The following is a 12,127-nucleotide window of genomic DNA, read 5'->3' on the forward strand; positions in this document are numbered from 1 at the left end:
ATAACTCTGCCTTTTTAAAAATAACAAGCAGCTTTCTCTCTCTCTCTCTCTCTCTCTCTCTCTCTGTGTGTGTGTGTGTGATTATAAAATACATGCTCATTGTGTTAGTTTCCTATTGCTGCCGTAGTCAATGGCCACTTAGTGGCTTAACACACGTTTATTCTCTTAGAATTTTGAAGTCAGAGGTCTGCAATGGGTCTTAAGGGGCAAAAGTCAAAGTGTTGGCAGGGATGTGTTCCTTCTGGGGGCTTGAGGGGAGAATCCGTTCCTTGCTGTTTCCAGCTTCTAGAGGCTGCCCACATCCCTTGGTTTGCAGCACCTTCCTCCATCCTCAAAACCATCAGTGAATCGTGCTGACCTTTGATCTTCCTCATCATAGCACCTGCTGCAACCCTGACTTCCACCACCCTCTTTCCCAGGTTAGGACCTTATGATTACTTTGGGCCCAAGTGCATAATCCAGGATCACCTCCCCATCTCAATATCCTTAACATAATCACTTCTGCAAAGTTCCTTTTGCTCTGCAAGGTGAAAAGTTCACAGGCGTGGACATCTTATGGGTGGCGGGCGCATTTTTCTGCTGACCACTCCCACCACACACAGTTTCAGGAATACAAAGATAAAGGTCATTAAATTCTACCATCTAGTGTTAACTTTCTCATCATTCTGGCCTATTGTCTTCCAGCAATTTCCTATGAGTATATATATTTTTGAATGATAACTGCATTTTATTTTTTTAATTTTCATTTTATATTGGAGTATAGTTGCTTTACAATGTTGTGTTAGTTTCAGGTGTACAGCAAAGTGATTCAGTTATAGATATACATACATCTATTCTTTTTCAGATCCTTTTCCCATATAGGTTATTATAGAGTTTCGAGTAGAGTTCCCTGTGCTGTACAGTAGGTCCTTGTTGATTATCCATTTTATATATAGTAGTGTGTATATGTTAATCCCAACCTCCTAATTTATCCCTCCTCCCCACATCTTTCCCCTTTGGTAACCATAAGTCTGTTTCTGTTTTGTAAATAAGTTCATTTGTAGAGTGTATATTTTTAATAAAGTAAAATCATACTCTATGTAACACTTTATACACCATTTCACTTAATCTTCCCCTTGTCATTAAACTCCATGAACAATTAAAGACAGCCTAACCTTCCATCACATGGATGCCCTGTCAAACATTTAACCCTTATTATTATTATCTAACCCTGGCCCTTATTATCAGCCATTTAAGGGGTCTTACCCTGTCACACCACATACAACGGAATAATTAATGCTAGCTCACATTGTTTGAGCACTTACCGTGCACCAAGTACTGTTCTAAAAGATCTACGTACAACTAAAAGATGCATGAATTCATCTAACCCTGATGACAGCTCTGTGAGCTGGATGATATTACTACAGATACTGGTACAGTTGCGGGATGAAGCTTTCTTCAGAAGATGAAGAAACTTGCCCACGGTTGGGTGATTCCGTGGTAGCTTCAAACCCAGGTCACCAGACTCCAGAATCCACACTCTTAGCCCCTCACATACACATTTTCTCCAGCATCTCTGATTATCTATCTTAGGGTAGACTTCTAGGAGGAATGTTAGTTTGTGCAGGAAGCACACTACACACTTTCTGTGGATTGTCTCATTAACCCTCACGGTTCTATGAGGTGGTCTATAAACTGAACAGAGCCCACGTGGGTGGCTCTAGTTGCTAGATGCTGTCTGACCGCTCTGTGTGGAGACCAATCGCTAGCAGCACGGAGGGCTATCGGCTCCTCCCTTGCCAAGCTCACCTTGCCAGCTGGTGCCCCAATGCATGTGAGGCGTAGACAGAGGGTACCATCAGGAAGCAGGTGCCAAAGCAGATACCCGGTCTGGGCCGGGTGGGGCTCCCAGTCTCTGGCATCTCAGGCACTGAGAAGCTCTCCCATGAAAAGTCCGCTAGGGCAGATGCAACAGGATTCTGACGGCAGGATTCAGCTTCCCTTCTGGTCTGATCAGGCAACAAAATCCTCAAAGGCATCTGGACACAGAATTAGATGGAGGTTTGGTCCTAGGTGCTCCAGGAAGGGTAGAGGTTACTGGGCGCATTAGAGGTACCCGTACAATATTGCTAACCAATCCACCCTGATTGTGGATTGACGCACACTTTAACACCACTAATTTCATCAAAAAAAAAAAAAGAAGAAAGCATTTCTCAAATCTACCCTCATTTTATAGATGGGAAAACGGAGACTCAGGGTGATAAAGTGACTCATGGGAGAGCATAAGCTGTATTCCATCCAGGATCCATCTGATTCCATGGTCCATCCGTGGCCTCCCTGTGGGAACCAGGGTGAAAACCATTAACACTTTTAATGCCCTTGATACGTATGAACAAATCACCCTACCAGTTTATACTCACACCGTAGGCTGTGACTGTGTCTGCTCACTATGGGGACCCTGACCACTCGGCAGGCTGTGCGTAGCCAGCTGAAACCCCGAATCCAGCCTTTCTGTTGTGTGGCCAGCTTGGGGGGCATTCCAGGCTCACATCAGGGTAGTGTGGGGTGGTCTGCCCTTTGGCATCACCCATTCTTGCTTCCCTGGTTTGTGCAGGTACCTGGGAGGCACAGGTGTCCTGCATGGCTATCTGCGTTGTCCTCAGAGAAACCTTATCACAAACAGAAGTCCTTATCATTCAATCATCATATGCCCAACTCATCTACCAATAGATGTCTACTCTGGGCCAGGACATCCTTCCAGACCTCTGCCCTATCCAGTGCCCCAAGACCACTTCTGATTGTAGTGTGATCATAAGTGAGTCACCTCCCTCTCTGGGCCTCGGTTTCCTCGTCTGTTAAAAGGGTAGGAAAGAGTATGAATGAATGATCCCTGATCCTTTGTAACTTTAAACATTGCCGAGTTTAGGGATCATTGGACCCTCTCCCTGTGGGACAGTGGAAGGGCTGGGGATTAAGGGAAGTATCAGTGTGAAGCGCCTGACATAGAAGATGCTCAAAGCAAAGTGAGGCTTGAGAAGCTTAAACACTCAAGTGTGGGCTGGAATTAGCAGCTCCTTTCTGAGGAGTAGAGTTTGGAAAGAGGAAAACTAATAACACTACAGTGGAGAAACCTGGCAGGAGAAACCTAGAGATCAGGTCGACCTCACCAGTGGTTAGTCATGTGGACGGCATGTACCCTGATAGGATGGGATGAGAAGGCTCTTCACCCCTGTGGGCTTCTTCCCCAAAACCCAGTCATGAGAAAACACCAGAAAAACTCAAACTGAGGAACTTTCTACAAAATACCTGACAATACTCCTCAAAACTGTCAAGGAAATTCTAGAAAACTGACCCGAGCTGGAGAAGCCTATGGAGACATGACAATATCACGTGGTGTGGGGATCCAGGCACAGGGAAGGGACATGGGTGTGATGGATTGGTGACATCTAAATAAAGTTTAATAGCAATATACCAATGCTGGTTTCTTAGTTGCGACACATATACCAGATAACAGAAGGGAGTAATATTAGTAGAAACTGGGTGAGGGGATATCTGCGTATCTATGTTATCTTTGCAACTTTTCAGCAAATCTAAAACTATCCCCAAATTAAAAGTTTATTTAAGAAGGAAGTGCGATTTGGGCCAACAAGCACAAGAAAAGACAGTCAACATCATTAGTCATGAGGGAAATGCAAATCAAAACCACAGTGAGATACCACTTCACACCCACTAGGGTGTCTATAATCAAAAAGACAGACAATAACAAGTGTTGGCATGAATGAGGAGATACTGGAGGCCTTGGGTATTGCTGGTGGGAATGTAACATGGTGCAGCCACCTGGGAAAACGGCTTGGCGGTTTCTTAAAAAGTTAAACATCGAGTTACCCAGGAATTCCTCTCCTGTGTATTTACCATAAAGGAAATATCTGTCCACACAAAGACTTGCTTTATTCATAATAGCCAAAAACTGGAAACAGCTCAAATAGCCATCAACAGATGATTGGAGAAACAAATTGTGGTCCGTTCACATAATGGGATAGTCCTGGCAATAAAATAGATAACTAATGAGAATCACTGTATAGCACAGGGAACTCTACTCAGCACTCTGTGGTGACCTAAATGGGAAGGAAATCCAAAAAAAGAGGGGATATATGTATATGCATAGCTGATTCACTTTACTATACAGCAGAAACTAACACAACATTGTAAAGCAACTATACTCCAATTAAAAAAAAAAAAAAACATGGATGGATTTCAACGTAATGATGATGAGTTCAAGGAGCCAGTCGAAAAAAGAGAGCAGACTGTATGATTCCATTTACAGAAAATTCTAGAAAATGAAAACAAATCAGTTACAGAAAGCAGACTCATGGTTCCCAGGAGCAGGAGGGAACTGAGGAGGGTGGAGGGGGTCCGGTGGGTGGGGTTACAAAGAGGATAAGGCAAGTTTGGGGGATGATGGGTCTGTTCACTGCCTGCACTGTGGTGCTAGCTTCATGAGTTTAAACCCAGGTCATACCAAATTGTACTCTTTACATATGTACAGTTTATCATTTGTCAATTATACCCCAATAAAACTGGTTTTTTAAAACAAAAATAGAGTCACAGATGTAGAAAACAAACTTATGGTTACCGGGGGGGAAAGCCGGGGTGTGGGGGGGAGGAGGAATAAATTGGGAGATTGGGATTGACATATACACACTGCTCCATATAAAACAGACACAGTACAGGGAACTCTTCTCAATACCCTGTAATGGCCTATACAAGGAAAGAATCGACAAAGGAGTGGATATATGTATATGTATAACTGATTCACTTTGCTGTATCAGCTATACTCCAGTAAAGTTTATTTTGTAAAAGCTGTTTTTTTTAAGTGAAGACTGAAAATGGGGACAAAGGCCACATGGCTTAAGTCTTCCCACCTGTAATTTGGGGTGATCGTGTGTGCCCCAGACCCCCTGAAAGCCCAGGATGAAGAGGGGCCGAGGTGAGCCCTGCCTTGGCCCAAGAGCCCGATCACCTAACTCCAGGCTGGGCAGCTGCAGGGCCCTGGTGGTATGAGGACCCTCCCGAAGGAGGGGGAGTCCACTTACCCTCTCTGTTTTTTCTTCCTGAAGAAATGCCACATGTACTTTGGGAATTTTTCAACACAATTGTCTAAAAATAGCCTGGGCCACCACAGCCCGATTCCTTTTTAGGAAGGGTTTCAGCAGCCCAGCCTGTCCTGGCTACCGGCTCAGGAAGTGGAGGCTCGGCCGGGCAGGGCCCGGGGCAGAGGCCGCGGTCTGGGGCCACGGGGATCCTTCCCTCGCTCAGGCCAGGCCCACCTCCTCTCTCCCACTTCTGGGAGCACAGGGCACAGCCAGGCAGCTACCTCCTCATCATCGCTGCTCCCTATGCCAGGCCCACGGCCCCAGTGCACCTCCACCCCCTGCTACAGTGCCCTGCGTGGCTTCTCCGTGCCTCGGTTTTCCCATCTGGGAAGCGGAGTGCCCTGCTACCTTGTCCTGCTCACGCTAGGGCTGGGCTGTGCTCGTGGGGCTGAGAGTATGGACGGCTCTTGGAAACAGTGCACATCTGCCCTTTTCTGTGGTGGAGTGGACAGGGCAGGCTTGAGAAGGCTGGGCTCCGGCCAAGGGTGCAGCCAGACCAGGCACTGAGCCCTAGCACCCCCCATTTCCTGGGGGCGCAGGCCTGTGCTCCCCCCAGGCTGTGAGGGTTATGGATATGATGTATGAAGACCCTGGCTGGGCTGTGGTGCCCAGGCCTGCTGGCTTCATTCCATGATGAATAACCCTCACACCAAACCAAGGAGACTGCTACTCATATTACACCTTATTATGGATGGAGTTGTACCCCTCCAAATGCACACATTGAAGTCCTAACCCCCAGTACCTCAGAATGCAACTGTATTTAGAGACAAGGGCTTTAAAGGAATGGAAAACTTATATGAGGTCATATGGGTGGACACTGATCCAATAAGACTGGGGGAGATTGGGAGACAAGAAGAGGAGATTAGGACTCAGGCACGCACAGAGGGATGACCATGTGAGGACCCGGGGAGAAGGCGGCCGTCTACAAGCCAAGGAGAGAGGCCTCGGAGGAAACCACCTCTGCCGACACCGTGATCTTGGACTGCCAGCTCCAGACCTGTAAGAAAACAAATGTCTGTTGTTTAAGCCCCCGGTCTGTGGTACTTTGTCGTGGCAGCCTGCGCAGACTAGTAGATGCCCCATCACACGTGAAAAGGCCGAGGCTTTGAAAAGGTTAAGAAACGTATGCGGGGTCACATAGCTGGTGAGCAGCTGGGGGCAGGATTTGAAGCCTGGGCCGTCTGTCCCCCAAGCTCTTTCCACTGAGTTCTCTGGAAGGAAGGGTGGTTCTCTCTGTCCCTGAGCAAGCACGGGTAGTGAAGGGTTTGGCCATTGGTGAGGCCACGGGTAATGGGCCTACCAAGCTGCCTCTCCCCAGCCACAGCCCCAGGAGCCCCTCCAGTGGTGAGGGGCAGAAGGGACAGTGCGATGCATGCAGGAGACTCAGCTTCCCCAACCTGCGTGCAGCTGCTCAGCTGACCAGAGTGGAGTCGAGCCTATAGCTCCCAGTGCCCTTTCCCCTGCCACTTCCTTCTGGTCCTCAGTCCTGTGGGGTCCAGGCTCTGCCCCTGCCCAGGGACCCCATCAGGACGGGGCCTCCTGCACAGCTGTTCATAACTTGCCTCAGGAGGACGGATGGCAGGTGAGCCAGGAGCTCTGCTCAACAACACCAGGCACACAGTCCAACGACAGAGAAAAGTGTATTGTACAATTCGGGCCCTGCACCTGAAGCCAGAAGGAGTGACAGAGGGGACCGGGAAAGAGTCCAGGCTTGGATCCGGCAGGTCTAGGGGAAACGCCACCGCCCTGCTATGCTGTGGGCAAAATACATAATGACCCTCAGTTTCCTCATCTATAAAATGGGGGGATGTTTCCTGGACAGTTGGAAGGATTAACCAAGGCACACTTTTTTTTTTCCCTTCCCCTTCCTTCTCCTCCCCTTTCCTCCCTCCCCTTCTGTTACAGAATTGAGGGCTACATGCTCACAGGCTATGGTACACACAGAGACACACACCAAGGCACACACACCCCTGCTACACACTCCTGCTCGCACGCTAGGCATGCAGCAGGCACACACACACACCCTTACAGCACTTAGGGATGAGCGGGCTGGGCTGTGACTCCCCAGCACCCAGCTTCCCGCCTCCCCTAGGGCTGCTGTTGCCCTGGCAACCAACTCGGGCTCAGGGTCTGGAGCCAAAGGACTAGCTCCCCCCATTATCCAGTGTGGAGAGGGGCATCTCTCTTTGAGACCCAGTTACACCTGGATTTACAGAGAGGTCGGGAGGGCAGAGGGTGGTGTGGAGCCCGCCTGTGGCTGCAAGAAGAGATAAGATTGGGCTGGGGATGGAGGAGGCCTTCCCTGCCCTAGCGCCCCTCCACGAACGTGAAGCTCCCTTGGGGGACAGGTGATGGAGGCAGACTCTCAGAGAAGAAGCTCCAGAGACCAGGAAAGGCCTGTGGCTGGGAGAGAGAGGAAGCCATGGCAAGAGCCTGGGCAATCTCTCTGGTCACTTCCATGCCCAGCCGGGACCAGGCACCTGGAGGAAGCCGTACCGACCGCAGCCCCTGTGTCCTTCAGCCAATGGCTCCTCCTTCCACTACCCCGGCTGGGTTTCCTTGGGAGGAGTTTCCCCTACGCTCTGCTCTTCTGTTCCTTTCAAGGGTCCTAACTGGCCCCTGCATCCTCACAGATATCCCCGCCTGTCCTTCCTCTCGAGCAGAGGGCCTCCGGATTAACAGAGGTTCATCGTTTGCGCTTAGGCTGCACTAACCACTGTTTTAAGTGCTTGACCTCGGCCCCTTCCATTTCTTCCGTGGGGTCTCAGCCAGCGCGCCCTGTTGCTGTGACTGCCTAGTCTGCGTGCATCTCAATGCAGTGCCTCATCCGCTAGGGGCCTACTGTGCACCAGGCACCCTGCAGAAGGCGCCCTTGCACTCTTCCCACCTGGCTCACGGGGCCCACGACACAGAGGATTATGTCAGCTTTCCTCAGCCCCCATCAGAGGCCACGGCCACAGACACTGGAGTCAGACGCCCTGGGTTTGAGTCCTAACCCCGCCGTGTGTCAGCTGTGTGACCTTGGGTCTGTCCCTTGCCATCCCAACTAACTCATCTGTAAATGGGAGGGTAATAAATGTGCCTAATTTATCAGTTTGTTGTAAAAATAACTATGATCATGTACTGAAAGCTCAGAGCGCTAGGCCCCAAGTGCAGTAAGCACCCAATAAGCATCGGCTATTTAGTTCTGGGGATGTCCTTGGAGGTCCAGTGTTTAAGACTCCACCCTTCCACTGCATGGGGCATGGGTTCAATCCCTGGCCGGGGAACTAAGATCCCACATGCCACATGGCACGGTCAAAGAAAAGCATCAGCTATTTAGTCCAGCAGGATGCAGGAAGAACCAGGAGATGTGTATTCTAGCCCCCGTCCCGTGAGAATGCCCGCTTTAGGCCTGTTTCTCCAGCTGAGAAAGAGGCTCTTGAGGGCCGCTCTCTTTACTGCTGTGATGTCTTCTATGGGCCAGGTTGTGATGTCAGGCAGGTCATCGCTCCCAGACCTCAGTTGGTCACCTGTCCTGTGAGAGGCTCAGGCCGGTGCTGTCCCCCCTCAAACACGCTTGTGAGCTGTGGGAAAGAGCAGAGCCCTCAGGCGGCCCTCCTCACTGGGGCCTGCTCTATGCCAGGTGCGAGGTGGCTGTCCCCAAGGGGCTGACCTCTTGCTCAAGGCCTCATCAGGAATGAAGCTGGGCTCCCCAGCTGGGTTGCAAGGCCCCGGCTATAAGCACCCTCTTCTGCCTCACTCTGTGCCCGCCCCCAGAAGCTCTCCCGCAGTTCCTGGGAGAGGGTCAGTGGCCTCGGTGTGTGACAGTGGTTGGCTTCGTCCTGTCAGAAGAGCAATTTTTTCCCCTCCTTGGCTGTACTTTCTTTTAATGACTTTTTGGCTCAGGGCCCAAGGTGGATCAAAGCCTCCCTGGGGGAAGGACAGCAGGGCAGTGTGTTTGTTGTGAGAAAATCATGGAACTGAGGCCTGTGGCCCGGGGGCTGGAGGTGTTGGGTGGGCCCAGGAGGTGGGAATGCCCTGAGCTCTAGGTGGGAGGGAAGAATCTCCTTCTACCAGAGATGCAGAAAAGGAGGCGAGGACAGGCAGCAAGGGGAAGGGGAAAGGCGCCCTTCAGGGTAAGGTGAGAACAAGAGGGTTTCCCAGTCACGTTGTCGTGACTGGGCAACGTCTGGGCCAGAGCTTAAGGTCCTAGTGGACCCCTGTCTTCAGGGCAACCTGAAAGATCTGCTCCAACAAGGAGGAGGGTAAGCTTCTCTGTAAGCTTCTGACATCCTTCACCTGGCCTCTCTTTCATACAAGGGCCCCACCCCTGCCCCCCAGGCTGGCTCAGCTGGAGAAGCCTGGGAAACACCCCTTGTTTTGGGGGTCTTGGCATCAAAGGAGAGGGTAACTCTTCTCAGGAGCAGCTGCATGCATCAAAGCCGGCCCTGAAAGGTGCCAGAGGGGAAAATGTCAGGGGCCTAGAAAACACACCTGCTGGTGGCAGCCTGGAGCAGCCCAGCAGGGTGAGGCCAGGGCAGGTGGTAAACAGGAGGGAGGCGGCTCATCCCCTGGGAGCTGTTACCGATGCTGCTGTTGATGTTGTTTTGGAGAAGGGAGCAGGAGGTCCCAGCGCCCCGGGAGCTAGAGGGAATCGGCACACGGAGCACCCTGCCGGAGCCTGGGAGTCTGCGAGAGCATATGTGACTGCGCTGTGTGACGGTGTGCACACGCCCCTGCACACGCAACCCTATACATACTCCCCTGCACAGACACACCCCTGAATACACACATATACACACACTCTGCACACACACGCCTGCAACACACCCCTGCGTACATACCCTGTATACACACCCTGCACGCACCCCTGCACACACACCCTGCACTCACACGCCTGCAACACACCCCTGCGTACACACCCTGTACACACACCCTGCACACATACCCCTGCACACACACGCCTGCAACACACCCCTGCGTACACACCCTGTACACACACCCTGCACTCACACCACATGCAATCCTCCAATGCCCAAAGCACTGTGTGAGGCCACATGGTAGAGCAGAAAATCTGGTTCAAGTCCCAGCTTCCCCACTCTCAACTCATGACTTTGCCACGTCACTTAGCCTCTCTGAGCCTCGGCCTCCCCGCCTGCCAAGTGGAGCCAGAACTCTCGCCCTAACTGCGTCATCTTGACACCTGGCATATTAATTGCCAGTTTAGTTAATCGTCATCATCCTCTGAGTTTAATTAAGGAAACTGAGTCTCCCGAGGTTAGGTTAGGGGCATGCCCCAGGGCCGGGCCGAGTCACAAGACCTGGACGTGAATTGCATCCCGACTCTAGAGGTCACGTGTACGTATACTTCACGCATCCATCGTCCATCTGCACGTACCCACGTGAGTAAGCGACCGCGTACACACGCAGCACATGCACCACATGCCATGGTGATAACGGCCACCATGCTAGGCGCTTCACATACGCTCACAATGAGCAAGTCACACCTCACTGCCTCCCTGATGTGTTTGGCTGCAAGTATCAGAACCCAGCTAAACCAGAAGTGCATTAATTCCTTATTTAAGAAGAATCCTGGGGCTTCCCTGGTGGCGCAGTGGTTAAGAATCCACCTGCCAATGCAGGGGACACGGGTTTGATCCCTGGTCTGGGAATTTCCCACATGCCACGGAGCAACTAAGCCTGTGCACCACAACTACTGAGCCTGCACGCCTAGAGCCCATGCTCCGCAACAAGAGAAGCCACTGCAGTGAGAAGCCCGCACACTGCAAAGAGGAGTAGCCCCTGCTCCCTACAGCTAGAGAAAGCCCATGCGCAGCAACAAAGACCCAATGCAGCCAAAAATAAATAAAAATAAAAATAAAATAAAATTTTTAAAAAGCAGAGCACATAAAAAAAAAAAAACAGAGTACATGTCACAGAGTAACCATCACCACAATCAATTTAAAAATAAATAATAAAAATAAAAAGAATCCCGGGCATAGGGGGCTTCAGAGTGATTTGGCAGTTTGGTGAGGTCATCAAGAACCCAGGGTCTTTCCATATCTCTGCCCACCATCCTCAGTGTTAACCTGGTGTCACATGGTTGCAAGATGGCTGCTGCAGCTCTAGACATCAGGCCTGCGTTCCATCACGAAAAAAGAGGAAAGGTGGCCTAAGAGAACTCTCCTTTGATACCTGTCCCTTTTATGAAGGCGCAAAAGCTCTCCCAGATGTCTCCCCAACTCCCCCTCCACCCAACAGACTTTTCCTTATATTTCATTGCCTGGGACTGAATCAGTGGCCACCTAGAGCTGCAAGGGAGCCTGGAAAGAGAGAATCTGGAAAAAGGGCCCAGGACCGTCAGTGGGGCAAGATTCGTCCCGTGGGCCTGGACACTGCTGTTTTGAACAAAACTGGGATCTGGATGGCCAGGAAGAGGAGAGGGAGGGCCTGTTAAAATGTCTGCCACTTGTGCGCATGTGACCATGAGCTCCATCCTCCAGGGGGCAATGTGATGATAGAGGACACAGGAGGTACAGGGGTTTGAACTCCCTGGGGAGGGGAGGAAGGGACCCCAAATCCCAGTGCAGCTGTGCCTCCAAAGATAGCAAGCCCAGCCAGAAAGAGGCCTGCTGAAGACAACCAGCTGGAAGCAGGGGGGCCACTTACCGGGCTGTGCCCACCCCAGGCACCAGAATCTTGGTCATAGTATCCTGTGTCCCCCAAACCCAGACGTCTAGAGCTGCAGAGCTCAGCCTTTATTTCTTCGTACCGCGACACACCTGATGGCGTTCACGCGGGGTTCCACCCCCACCAGCCCTCACCAAAACATCGGCCTGCCTGTGTGCGATGGTGTCGCGGGGTAGCCTGGAATCCCCTTTAACTGTGAACAAATAGGAAGTCATTTAGAAGCTCAGATGCTTTAGTGTGGCCCCTCTCCTTGGACCCCATTACCCCAGGGGCCAGTCAGTGCTGAGAAGCCTGAGATGGCATACAGCAAATAAAGATGATTT

This window comes from Pseudorca crassidens, chromosome 1, assembly GCF_039906515.1.
Source record: "Pseudorca crassidens isolate mPseCra1 chromosome 1, mPseCra1.hap1, whole genome shotgun sequence".
Lineage (NCBI taxonomy): Eukaryota > Metazoa > Chordata > Mammalia > Artiodactyla > Delphinidae > Pseudorca > Pseudorca crassidens.